Below are 13207 nucleotides of genomic sequence, written 5' to 3'. Positions count from 1 at the left end.
TCACGCAGTTATTATCGTGCAGTTATTAATATCACTAAATCATGCGTACAATGTAATGATGAATTACAGTGAATATACCTATATAATATAGATCTATATTCTATCTATATAGTATATATAGGCAAGGGAGGCAAGAGGAGCCCTGCGCATCACTTGCCCCTTTGCCTTTTCCAGGGGCCTCTCTATACAGAGGCAGGCAGAGGGTCTAACTGGCCCCTCGAAATCTCCCACATCCGAGGCGGGCGAATTCGCGCAGGTCTTGAGGGGTCCAGAGCTTCGAGGTTCGTAGGTGGGGGAGGAGCGAGGGGCGTTCCGAAGACTCCAGCCAGGCCTCTCTCCCGAGCCCAGCCGAGATTACAGCTCATCTCGCGAGAGCCTGAGCAAGGCCCGGCTGCGGGCGGCGGGGGCGGGATGTTGGCGGAACACTCTAGACCGCGCCCCCTCTGGCGCAGCTGGCAGAGGCGCTGGCGGGAGCGGCCGGCGGCGCGCACGCGCAGGTGAGCCGGGAAGGCGCGGGGGCACGAGGGCGGGGGGCGGGGCCTTGCGTCGCGCCGCGGGCACGTCTCTGCGCGTCCTCAGTATTTAATGTCTCTGTGTTCCACGGGTCTGGGTGAGCACGTGGGGGAGCGGCCGGAGTGCAACGCTGCGGGACCGGCCTGGCAGAGGGGCTGAGGCGGGGCAGAGGCGGGGGCCGAGGGGCCAGGGGGCGGCGGCGGCGCGAGGACTCTGCATCCTGACGGTCGCCGAGGAGCTGGTAAGTTGGGGCCGCAGGGAGCGGCTGAACTGGGGACCACCTGCCGGGGCCCCGAGGGCGGCGCCGTTGGGGTGATGGTGATCCTAGGGTGCAGGTGCAGGGTGCGTCGCGTGCTCCAGGACTCACGGGGTGCGAGGCTCCCGACGCTGAGGGCGTGCAGAGGGGTTCCGGCCCGTCGCCTGCTGTCAAGCAGGCCCTTTCTCTTTCGTCGCCTGCGCGCCCCCTCGTCCTTCTCCGCCGGGTTCTTGCTGACAAATCGCTTGTGCTTGGCTGGGGCCGCGCTCCGCAGCCGCGCGGTGTCCCCTACGCGCGTCACCATCCTCGGGGGCGGGAAGCGAGGGCGCGACGCCCGGGATGCCCCTCTGCGGCTTAACTTTCCCCGAGCGCACACACTCTCCCGAGAGACGGACCTGAGTGCGTTCCACCCAAGGTCGCCCAACCCCACACGCGTTTACTTTTCAAAGGTCGTGTGTACCCAGTCTGAGCCGGGAGAGGCGCCGGCGGGCGGGCTGTGGGCAGGGCCAGGTGTTCACAAGGGCGAGGAAGTGTCCCAAGGCCTGCGGGCACTCCTTCCCCACTGAGTTGAATTGGTCACTTCAGGAACCTCACCCAACTTCTGGGCCCCTTTATATCGCCCGGGGGTGCTCCCCATCGAGGCCGGCGGTGGCAGACTAGAGCTGGTCTCTCTGCCCCTGGGAGTTCAGTGCGGCGAACCAGGGGAAGGGGCTCGGTTTGCAGAGCCGGGAGGATGAGCTAGGAGATAGGTCGTGATTGGAACCTTGTTGCGGGCGGAGGGAAACCGTTTCCCGATGTGAAAGGCTTGGTGTCTCTCAAGAGGATTAGCTTTTGCAGCCCCTTAAAGGGTGTCGGAGAGGCGGAGGCTGTCCTGTCCCGTGTGTCCGCTGACTTAATGCCCGCGGGTTTGTGGGTCACGTGTCGGGCTCCGCCTGCACCCACCTCTGGTCCTCGGGCCGGAGGGACCACGCTGGTTTCGGGGTTCTGGATCAAAGTGTATTTGGGCAGGCTTTCACCAGTTTTACTATTTTGTGCCCTTGGGTGCGGTTCCTCCCATTTCCCCTCCAAGGAAGGCACAAGAGACGGATAGGAGCTGTTGGTGTGTTGGGTGGTGCCGAATAGACCTGGGACTGCTTGGAAGCCCTGGGCGTTTCGCGGTCTCCCTTCTCCGCGGACATGCAGAGGTTGGCTGGCGCCTTCTTGCCCCCCCGGCCTCTACTAACACAAACCCGGTGCACTTAACTCCAGGTGTGAGAGGAGGCCTCTCAGGTCGGGTAGGGTGTGTGGGCAGGACAATTAGGTTAAACTAGACATCTTTCCCCTATGAAGTTCAGGCTGCTTGGTGTTTAAATTTATTTCCTGCAGGGAAATCTGGGTTGCTGGACACTTGGTACAGTCATATCTGTTGGTTTGCTATCCAAGCCCCCCACCCCGTTTGTCGAAATTATTGATCAAGAAGCACCATTCACAAGAAGCTATTAATTCTGGCAGCTAGTGACCTTACTTTGCTACCCTGTTATTGTAACTAAGTCCTTCCCGGATTAGTTTTTTTTTTTTTTTTTTTTTAATTCTATTTAGAAGTTTGGGCTCTTAGTAAGCACCACCCACCCTCTTTGCTCTTAAAGGTACAGAGCATCTTAGAAATGCAGAGAGGGCAGCATGATTTGACCATTTATCAGTTCCTCTTTTCTTGAAGTTCAGGTGGTTCACCTGCTGATTATTTAAGATTTTCTCAGCACTGGAAGCAAGTGAAGTAATTTTGGGGGAGCTTTTCTGACTTGTGTTGAACCTTTCCTCTTGAACCTCAAAACTAGTTTTGTGGGTTCTGGGTAGTAATTCCTGGGTATATTCTCAGATGAAGAATGGCCCTAGGCTAGAGTAGGTTCTCTGCGTCCTACAAGTATGCAAATCTTTGAAGCCTTTGTGCCTACCTGGATTAAATAGGCTCTCTTGTCATATGTTTTGTCAGGTGATGGCCCAGAAGTTGCAGGTAACTGATCCCCTCCCAGCCTGTGAGTGTCTAGCTGGAGCCCTTTGTGTGACTATCATTTCCTCCTCCCAGCTGTTTCTAGGAAGTACACTCAGACTTGGCCACTGCAGGGCGGCAGTGAAGGTGTCTGTTGGAAGTGGCTGCTCAGGTGCCACGGGGATGTGTCTCCAGTATAAGGTTGCTCAGCATCAGTATTTTAAAGTCATTTGTTTTGCTCTACCTGGTAACCCCAGTTATTCTTGGGCTTTGAACCCAGGCCAGGTCATAACCATCGTTTGTGGGTGAAGGCTAGTTTTAGGCTTTTCGGTGTTCTCCCATCCTAAAGACAAATTGCGATAATATTCGTGGGGCATGGCACTGTGCCTGGTACACGATGGCTGCTCAAGCATTGATTTCTTTTTTTCCCTCTTTCTTAAAGAGTCTCTGAGACTGACTTTAAGTTTCCCTTGAATCTGTGAAGTGACTTGAATTCTAATAAAAGTACCCTACTCCCCAACCTCTGACCTGGAAACTTGGTTGGAAGGAGGGGGAAAACAAATTGGCTTCCCCACACTTTGCCAGCCAGCCTCCTGGCTCAAGCCTACAGCACCCCATGTGCCTGGTGAGCTGGTGCCTTCCAGCCCATTCTCCCCAGGCTCCTCCTTCCTCATCTTCCCTGTGAGTCTAGAATGAATGGGCTTCTCTGCAGTCTGGACCGCTGTGCTCTTGTGGGGAAGTTTTGGGTGTGACTTAGTACCTTCAGCTTACCCCGCTAGGGAGTTTCCCTCTGCTCTGGGCAGGTGGTGGTGGGCCCTTACGGGCCTCTTATCCCACTGAAATCATTTCATGCTATTTGAGTTGCTGATCTTTGTGGGATGTATTTTAATCCTAAACCTTCATTTCTAGGGCAGGTTGTTTCTTCCACATCCCTTTCTGGTGTAATGTCTCACACAGGTTTCACCTTTGATCGTTTAACATCAAGTACCCTTTGTGTGTGGCATTTCCACCGAGCAAACCTGCTGGCCCTCGTACCTAGTTTTAAACTTGGGCCGTGTAAAACAGTGACAGTGTTTCGGGTAGGACAGAGTAGCTGGAGAAATAGCTGGTGGGGACATGGAAACTAAAATTTAGGGGACACCTCTTCCTTGATAGTTACTCTGGGAGGTGAGTTACAAGCAAACGCCTCCCTAATCCTTTAATCCTGACACCTCTGAGTGCAGTTGAGGGTGAAGCTAGAGTTCATTCGGGATTGTTTCAGTGGCAAATAAAAAATACAAATAGAGGGATAGAGAAACCGACAAGTGTGGGTTTGGACTTGAACTAGAGGGCTTTTGTGAGAAGGACAAGGAGTCATCAAGTCCATGGGCTTTTCACCTAATCTTTCTGTTGCTTTCTAAGCAGATTGTTGCAGTAAAGGAATGTGTGTTATCATTCAGCATTCTGAGGACTGGCTTTCAGTTATAAGGAACTTTCGAGGTGTCCTTTTCCTCTTCCTAAATGGTTCTACTAAGTGGTCTTTGTTCTGTCCAGTTCTTGCCATCTTGAGTGTCTCTGCAGCTCGGTTTGATAAGTTTGCAACAGTTGACAGTAAACATTCTGTCCCCATCTGGTCGTACAGCCTGGCTGCCTTCACTTAGCCGGTCCTCACTGAGGCCCGTGTACTTAGGAACAAAGCAGGGCCTCAGAAGAGTTCTGGAAGTAAAGGTATGCAGTGCTGAGGGCTGATGAGGCTTGTTTCACCCTGGACTTAGCTAGCAAGAGCCCTGGATTGGGGGTTGTGGGTGGAGTGGAGGTTGAGATCTGGGTGCCGCTTTCAGGGTTGAAACCTGGCTGGGGTTCCAGGCAGGTCTGTTGGCCCTCAGGGTCTTAGTTTCTTTAGCTGGTGAAAGAAGATTGGTCAACACCAAAGGCATTCAGACTGTGCCCCTAAGAGCACAATCTTAACCCCTGGAGTTAGTCAGCCCCTTAGGCTGCTGGGAGGTAGAGTTGCCGCAGGTTGTGTATGGGAGGCAGGGTGTGTTTGGGCTGGGGGTGCCTGGGTAGTACAAGCCGAAGTCTAAGAAAAAAATGACAACCCACTGTTTTAGGTGCATTGGAAGTTCATTTAACTCTAAGGTGCTACTGTACTAAATATTTTTATTTTTTACAATATCTTTATTCTCCTCAGTCTGTCTTTAGGGTTGAGGGTCTAGAGCTGCCTTGTCCTATAGGGTAGCTACTAGTTATGTGTAGCTAGTTAAATATAACTTTTTTAAAGCATTAAGTAAAATTAAAAAATTAGTTCCTTGGTGACAGTAGTCACATTTCAAGTGCTCAGTAGCTTCATGTGGCCAGTGGCTGCAGTACTGGACAGTGCAGGTTCTGGAACATTTTCATCATCACATAAAGCTCTGTCGGACAGCACTGGACTTAGTTCTTTGCCCAACTCTAAAAGCTTCATTGTCTCGCCTTGTAAAGCATCATGTGTTTGGGCTTAGTCTTCCGTATTCCACACACCCAACAGCTTTGGTGACAAGTTATTTATCAGTCCTCTCCATGGCATGTTCAGAGCAAGTTCCGGCCTGCCAGCTTGGAGGGCAGTGATCAATTATGAAACAGTTTGAGAAAGGAGTGTAGTGAGGGCTCTGGGGATGGGAGTGTGAAGTGAAGGGGCCAGACGCTAAGCCTTTGGAAAGCCGTTTTCGCTTGAGAGCCTGTTTATCAGTGTAAAGGTCCTCGCTGCTTCTCCAAGGCCAGTGCTCACTGGCTTGGTCGTTACGTCAGGAGACTTGCTATTTGGTCCTTCACTCACCTGATGACTTCCTGCAGGTCTCAGTGTGGGCCCTCTGCTGAACCAGGTTGCAGACACCTTGCGGACAAGCGTCATTTTCATTCTGCTTCTCCGGTCCATCTCAGTGTTAGGAGGCCTGGCTTTACTGAAGGCCTCGGGGAGAGTTGGTCCCCAGTGGGGATCCCGAAGTGTTGGTGTGGAGCCGGCTCTGGGGAGTGCGCTCTATTTCCAGATGCCCCTCATCTAGTCCTGGGTGTGCTTAGTTTGAACCCTACTAGACTGGCCTTTGGCATATAATGTGAACTCTTTCTTTGGACCCCAACAGCAGAAGATGCATAACAGACACTTACTGAGTACCTATCGTATACCTGATAATTTGGCAGGGTTTTTGCACGTTATTCCCTTTTTATTCTCTCTCAATCCTATGAGGTTAAGAATTCCTAGTTTGTGGACTTTCCTGATGGCACAGTGGTTACGAATCTGCCTGTCAATGCAGGGGACCGGGTTCGAGCCCTGGTCTGGGAAGATCCCACATGCTGAGAAGCAGCTAAGCCCGTGCGCCACAACTACTGAGCCTGCACTCTAGAGCCCACGAGCCACAACTACTGACCCCACGAGGCACGACTACTAAAGCCCTCGCGCCTAGAGCCCGTGCTCCGCAACCAGAGAAGCCACCGCAGTGAGAAGCCCACGCACCACAATGAAGAGTAGCAACTAGAGAAAGCCCGTGCGCAATGAAGACCCAATGCAGCCAAAGATAAATTAATTAATTAAAAAAAAAAAGAATTTCTAGTTTGTGTATGTGGAAACAGAGGCCCTAAGGAAGGTAAGCTGATCCCAGGGCACAGGACTGGGCTGTCTTGGGGCTTAGATCAGGGTTCAGTATCTCTAGCTCCCTGCTTAGAGGCTGTTTCTTGTTAACTGCCCCATTACCCCTCCATCCTCATCCAGAAAGTGAAACTGGGTTTTTAAAAGAATAAAATCCCACAAACTGAGTCAGACTGTTAGGTCATTACAGCCTCATTCAGCCCTAGGAGGGAGGTATTTGTATCCCATTTCTTTGGATGTTATCATTTTACAGGAAACAGAAGTTAAGGATCTTTAAGGCAAGTATTTTATCAGAATTACGCAACCATCCAGTGCCTTGGAGCTGCATAACCATGCCTTAGGGCCTGGAGGACTGCTCTTGAGACTCTGGCTTAGTTTGATCACCTGGTTGAAAAGGCAGCCTTGAAGTCACTCATTCCCTGGCTAGTAATAGTGTGGCCTGTCAGACCTCACACAGGGTTTCGAGACCATCCCCTGGCCTCAACAGGCCATCGCCTGAGAGTAGCTTGGCTTGCTCCCTGTTGGAGCAGGCAGCAGGATCCCTTCAAGCCCAGCCCTCAGCTCTCAGCACGCTGCCCTGCCCCGCCCCTTCCCTCCAGCCTTGGCTGGGAAGACAGATCTCCTGCCCCTCCCCCTTCCTGCCCCTCCTGAGAGAGAGGAGTGGCTTGCCCTGAGCTGCACTGGGATGGGCGTGAGCTCTGTCTCTAGTGAGGAGAGGCCATGCTGAGACTAACCTCCTTGCTTTGTCCTTTGACTTTGGTGAGGCCCGCCCAGCCAAGCATGTGCTATCATGCTATTTTTAGCAGGTGGTATCCTTTAGGAGGGCCAAGTGCATGTGGCTTCAGTGTACGGGGCAGGTCCTGGTGCCAGAGCTGCTGCCTCTCCTAATCAGGGGAGGAAGGAGAATAAAGCCACCCTAGAGACTGTCATGGGGGATGTATATGTGTGTGCGGTCACTTAAGAGGTCCCTGGGCTGCTTTTTCTATCTGGACCTGTGGCAAGGACCCACCCCTGCCTCCCGGGCCAGGCAGGCATGTGACCGAGGCAGCCCAGTGAGCCGGCACTCCTAGGTCAGGATTGCTGTCCTAGGGAAGGACGACCCAGCAGCCGATTTCTCAGGAAATCACATTAGTTCTGTCTTCGTGGGAAGTCACCCAGCCTGAGGACAGGCCACTAAAAACTCTGTAAAACTATGAATCCGCGGCAGCCTCATAACTGGCATCCTCTGACTTAAGCCAAAATAAAACCACGAGAGAAGGCAAACCCATGCCCTTCAGCAGGAATTCTTACTGGGAAGCCACTGAGGCTGAAGAGATATGAAAAAGGGGTTTGACAAACAAGTTTTGTTTCTCGCTGCCCTCCATTCTCCCCCCTTTCTTGTCCCTTCTTTCCTCTAACTTGGAGCTGCCAGCTCCAGCCCATCTCTCTTGTTTCTGATTAAGAAAGCTTAGAGCCATATAAGGTCCTCTGTTGCCTATGGTTTACGTTGGCTGGAGAACAAGGTTGTTTTCGCAAAGTCCGATTCAAAGAAGTGGCAGGGACTTCTGTGTGTGTGTCTGTCTGTCTCTGTCCTCCATCCGCAACCCCACCCCCACCCCCGGAGGGGGGCTGGGCCACCTTATTGGGACAGATGCACTTGAGGGTGTGGAGGCACTGTGGGTGAGGGCTTAGCTGCGGTCCTCCAGGGCTAACGACCCCAGGGCTTCCTGGCAGATGCATTTGCTGAGAACTCAGAGCCAACCTCTGTTGGCTCACAGTACGTGCCCGCCATGCTACCAGCCACAGAGGCACTCTGTCCTGGAGCGGACGCTGCAGTCGACTTCTGTTCATTCAGAAACTACAGTCCCCTGGCTTTTTGGGCAAGTCGGTCCCCCTCTCTGGAGGGAGTTGGGTGAACCTGGTCTTCCAGGTTCGTAACCTTCAGCATGGCTTCTGCGCAGCGATGCTGGGGAGCAGTTTCTCTGGCAGCGGCCCTCCAGCCTCGTCTTTGCCTCCCCTTCTTGCTGTCTCTTGAGTCAGCCAGGCTTGTTCCTGCCTTAGGTTGCTGGCACGTCTTCTCCCCGCTGGAACCTTCTCCCCCTCTCCTTTCCCTGTCCTCTCAGGATCTTGGCAGAGCTGCTCCTTGCTGTTCACTCTCCTGCCACCTCTGCAGAGAGACCTTCCTTGACCATTCTGTCTAAAGCTCCCCCTCTCCCAGGCACACTTGATCCAGCCTTCGTCAGCCTGGGTTCCTCGTTTAATCTACGCAACACAGAAAGTGATTGGCTTTCTCAGCTCTCCCAACTAGTACCATTCTGGATGCACAGGAGTCTGGTTAATTCATTACGTGCAGGGGATGCCTAGGGCTCAGCTGTCTGAATCTGTTGAGAGAGGCTGCAGGTTCCGGCTTCTTTGCGGTATTATCTCATCTGAAATGTGACTCCCTACCCCTCCTTCCACCTTTGCTTCCGGAGGGCTCCCCCACCTCCCTGCCCCCAACCCCAGTGGAACCTGGCTCGCTGTGGGTATTAAAATCTTTATTAAATGGCTAGCCCTGGGGGGTTGGTGTGACCTCACCGGGGTGGGGGGGATCATATGCCTTGTCTCTGAAAGGGTCTAGCTGTCAGTAAGCATGTTCTCTTTCTGAGTGTTACTGTATGTCAGCGGGGCAGTTGGGGGTTTTCTGAAGGAAGGTTGGTATCAGTTATTATGGGAAAATAAAGCAGTATAAGTTTGTGCATAGATGAATTGGGGGCCTCCCTGGTGGCTCAGTGGTTGAGAGTCCGCCTGCTGATGCAGGGGACATGGGTTCGTGCCCTGGTCCGGGGAGATCCCACATGCTGCAGAGCGGCTGGGCCCGTGAGCCGTGGCCGCTGAGCCTGCGCGTCCGGAGCCTGTGCTCCGCAACGGAGAGGCCAGAGCAGTGAGAGGCCCGCGTACCGTAAAAAAAAAAAAAAAAAAAAAAAGATGAATTGGCACTAATACATATTTGTTACAATGGTTAACAAGAAACATAAAGTTGTATGGTAGTAGAGCATCCATTGTAGGTAATACTTAAGAACGTATTAATTTTCTGTCAAAGCGTTGCTTGTAGACAGATTTGACTTTTGACTCTGGTAAGCTTTGAAAGAACAGCCCTTTGCTTGGAGTGCTTCCCCACCCTGTCCTGTTCTCTTCTAGAGGCAGCCGGCCTCCCTGCCACTTACCTCTACACAGTTGACTCTTGGTCTCCTGGGGCGTTTGTTCCAGGACCCCCGCAGATAACCAAAATCTGCGGATGCTCAAATCCCTTACAGCCTCTGTCCTCGGGTTCTGCATCCACAGACAGGGAGGGCCGACTGTATTTCTAAATAGTATACTACTCCTTTTTTTCCTTCCTTCCTTTTTAAAAATATTATCTGTTTTGTTTTTCTGCTCTGCAAGATAAGGACTTGGCCCATTCCTACACTTTTTCCCCCCTCATCCTCTCAGTATAGAGGTAACCCAACATTTGGTCACATGACAGTGTTGTGATCTAAATATTGCTATGGCTGCAATCCTATTTCCTTTCTTGTCTCCCCCCTCCCTTCTCTTCTCCTAGTTAATTTCCTTTGTTTCCTTAGCTTGGTTTTCTTTGTATGTCTCACCAGTTCTCTGACTCACCCCTGGGCCTTGGCCACTGCGGGTCGATTGCCCGGAAGCTCCTCTCGGGAAACTCCTCTCGTGCTTAAACTTACTGCAAACTCAGCAGTTCCGAGTCGCTCCTGGGAAGCATCCCCGGTCCCCTGGCTCTGCTTCCCCTGCATCCTGGGACTTCCTTCTCCCCTTCTCTTGTGTTGCTTCCTGGATTGGTGCCCCCTCCTTTCTTGTTTTACTCCCTCGTCTTGGTGAGAAAGTGTGCGAGGGTGGGCAGCCAACCAGAAGCATGCTGATCTGTGCCCAAGGACAAGCCCCTTTGAAGGCAGGGGTCGGAGCTGTGCAGCTGAAGGCTGAGGGTTGGTGGAAAGACGGCAGAGACAACCAGGCCCCCAGGTCCCTTCTGCCACACCAGCAAAAGGCCGGCCTTTACTTCAGGAGTAGTTGAAATGAGAGGGGATCTGGACCTGGGTACCAAGTCGTGGTGAGAATGAAAGTCTGCATGCTGAAGGGGGCACCCCAGCCCCCTTGGCTCCCATGGCACTGCCATTAAGGCTAACGTCCTTTCATCTCTCACCCCAGGACACTAGAACATCCTAATTTGGGGTGTCTGGCGGCCTGATTCCTACCCCCGCCTCCTGGCCCAGCCAGGACGTTTGCCTGACTTTTGGGCTGTGGCAGAGGGTGGCAGTACCAGGCCCACTGGAGCAGAGGTCATTGGGGGTTTTGCCCCCAAAGGAATTGAAAGTCTTGAAAGAGGGCAGTGCGTTTGTTGATTCCTGTCTGTGTCGCACCGAGCTTTGTACGCTGTTGGTACCGATGAATGTTTGTTGAGTAGAAATTACGTTATGTGCCTTTATGGGATTGGTCATATTGCACTGTCTGCCATTTGGAAAGCCATTGTCTTACCTCTTTGCTTTTCCCACCCGAGATGGTGGTGGGAAGGGTCTTTTGCCTCATAGCAGCATCTTTTCTGATTCCTTCTGAAGGCACATGCCGTCCTTATTAGCTTTCAGGTGAGCGTGTTGTCAGAGCACACCTGCATACCTTTTGGGCAGTCTTGTGTTCTGTGGTCATGGGTGGGAACTCCGTGTGCCTGGGAACAGTTTCCTGGCCCCTGCTCTATCACTGTCCTCAGAAACCTGTCAGAATTCACTTGTAAAGCAAGAAGGTTGCCAGGAGCCAGATATAAGGGGCAGGATAGATGTGACATAGTCTTTCACGTTTTTAAGAACCACATCCCTACCCCCAAGGGAAGCAATGGGAAGTCCTTTGTAGGAGATGCTGATTTTCCCATATCATCTGAAGCCTGGTGAGACTGGATGGCTGTGGGTTTGGTCAGAGGAGGAGGAGAGAGGTTGGGCAGTTAACCCTGCGTGGGTCCCTGATTTCTTGAGTTTTCCTAAGTGGAAGTTTAATTTTCAATTGAGCTGGAGGAGGAAGAGCTCTTAATTTGAGACCATGTCCAGATGGGATTTTTTTGTTTCTGACTCTTCTTACCTGGAGCTCAGGTACTGGACCCCGAGTTTCCGCTTTGGTTGGAGGAGGCTTCAGTGAGCAGGTTCTCCCACCCAGATGTTACTGGGCAAAGCCTCTGGTCTCCCAGAAAGCAGACTGGAAGTGTTCCGTGACTTTTGTGGGACAGCTGGTCCACCCAGAACGGGCAGTGTGGTTGGTCTAGCTCCCCTGGCCGCTGTGCTGGGCCATCACAATGGAGGGTGTGGGGGACAGTCCTCACTGTGAGCTAATTTGGAGTCTTTAGGGTGCCAACATGAGTCACAGCCCATCCAGGCCCCCTAAGGATGAAGGTAACAACCCTGTGAACACGGCTGGGCGAGACCAGCCGCCTGAGGCATGGCCCCAGCGCTGTGATTCCTGGGCCCCAGCCATGCTGCTGAGGGTCAGTGGCCCAGCTCACCATCGTCCCCCACCCCCAGGGGCAGGACCATGCTCTGCTCAGCAAGGTAGGCGCTGGCCGTTGCAGCGTTTATCCAGCCCTTGTGTTTCCTTCAGGTCTTCGGGGACACCACCTAGCACTGCGCTGTCCACTAGGTAGCCACCAGCTGTATGTGGCTGTTTAAGATGTACATTAACATCAAATAAACTTTAAGATTCAGTCCCCCAGTCACACTGGTCACGTTTCCAGCGCTCAGGGGCCCCCTGTGCCTTAAGTGGCCACCAGTCCTGGACTGCAGTCCCCCCTCGGGGGCGGCTCAGGCCTTTGCCTCTTGCGACCTGCTGCTTTGGCCGTGCCACAGCTGCCACGGCTTCTTCCCGTTGTCCTGACAGCAGAGGTCAAACACCATTTGTCCGGCCCTGCCAGCCATTCGGCTCCAGCTCCCGGACTCATCCTGCTCTACTCTGCTGCGCGCTCCACCCCCCAAGGCATCTTGGGTTTAGAACCTTAATTTATGCTGTTAGCCCACCATTACAGCCTAAGGAAGTCATGGCCTTCCTTGAGACAGCCTCCTTGTGTTCTCTTTGCCCACTTCCGAAGTCAGGCTCAGCTCGGTGCATCTGTGTGTGAGAGAGAGAGATTCCTCCATCCGGACTGTGAGCTTCTGGTGGCCAGAAGCGTTTTCTTGCAGCGACTTAAACGTATTTGTATGTGCGGAAGCTCAACCTGATGAGGAATTGGGTAAATGCATCCTGTACAAACCCAGAGACACCCTTGTAGTCTTGTAAAGACCTCTGGGGTGGGGGGCAGGTGGGGGACGACATGGGCCCAGCCAGCAGCCTGCCGTTATTTTCTGAATGCAGCGGCAGCAAGTGCTAGGCTTTAGGTTCTGAGTCATGTAGCTGTTCCCTGTCCTTGGAAGGCCCCCTTCAAGAGGGGAAGCCCCTTAGCAAGAATTTGATGTGCTGGACACTCCAGAGATGGGCTGTCTTGCGCCCCCTGTTGGTGAACACCCAGGGACCGTCTTCAGCAAAAGTGAACATGTAATGCTGGAATAATGGAAGAAATGTTCAGATTTCTTGGAGAGTGTTTAAAAGCCCACTCAGAACACAGAGTAGGGACTTCCCTGGTGGCCCGCTGGTAAGACTCTGCGCTCCCATTGTAGGGGGCCTGGGTTCGATCCCTGGTCGGGGAACTGGATCCCGCATGCATGCCGCAACTAAGACCCAGATCATAGAGTAGATCTGGCTTCACTGGCCAGGCCCAAGCCCACACTGGACTTGTAAGGCTCTTGGCCCCCTAAGCTCTTGTTTTAGGGTCGATTTCCCCCCCCCCATCATTAATCACACGCAGCTCTTTTCCCACAGTAACCACAGCCAA

General features: G+C 52.9%; 1 protein-coding gene across 1 annotated transcript in view; it reads left to right on the top strand.

Moving 5' to 3' along the window:
* The first annotated feature begins 689 nt into the window (after window positions 1-689).
* AKAP1 (A-kinase anchoring protein 1) overlaps window positions 690-13207 on the top strand; it is a 32169-nt gene continuing 19651 nt past the window's right edge. Inside the window, exon 1 of the mRNA XM_059998096.1 lies at window positions 690-754. The gene's annotated coding sequence lies outside the window, so the exon portion shown is untranslated. The remainder of the gene's footprint in view (window positions 755-13207) is intronic.

This window comes from Delphinus delphis, chromosome 19 (assembly GCF_949987515.2).
Source record: "Delphinus delphis chromosome 19, mDelDel1.2, whole genome shotgun sequence".
NCBI classification, from domain to species: domain Eukaryota; kingdom Metazoa; phylum Chordata; class Mammalia; order Artiodactyla; family Delphinidae; genus Delphinus; species Delphinus delphis.
Note: the sequence above shows the minus strand (reverse complement) of the source record. Positions and strands in the feature narration are given on the sequence as shown.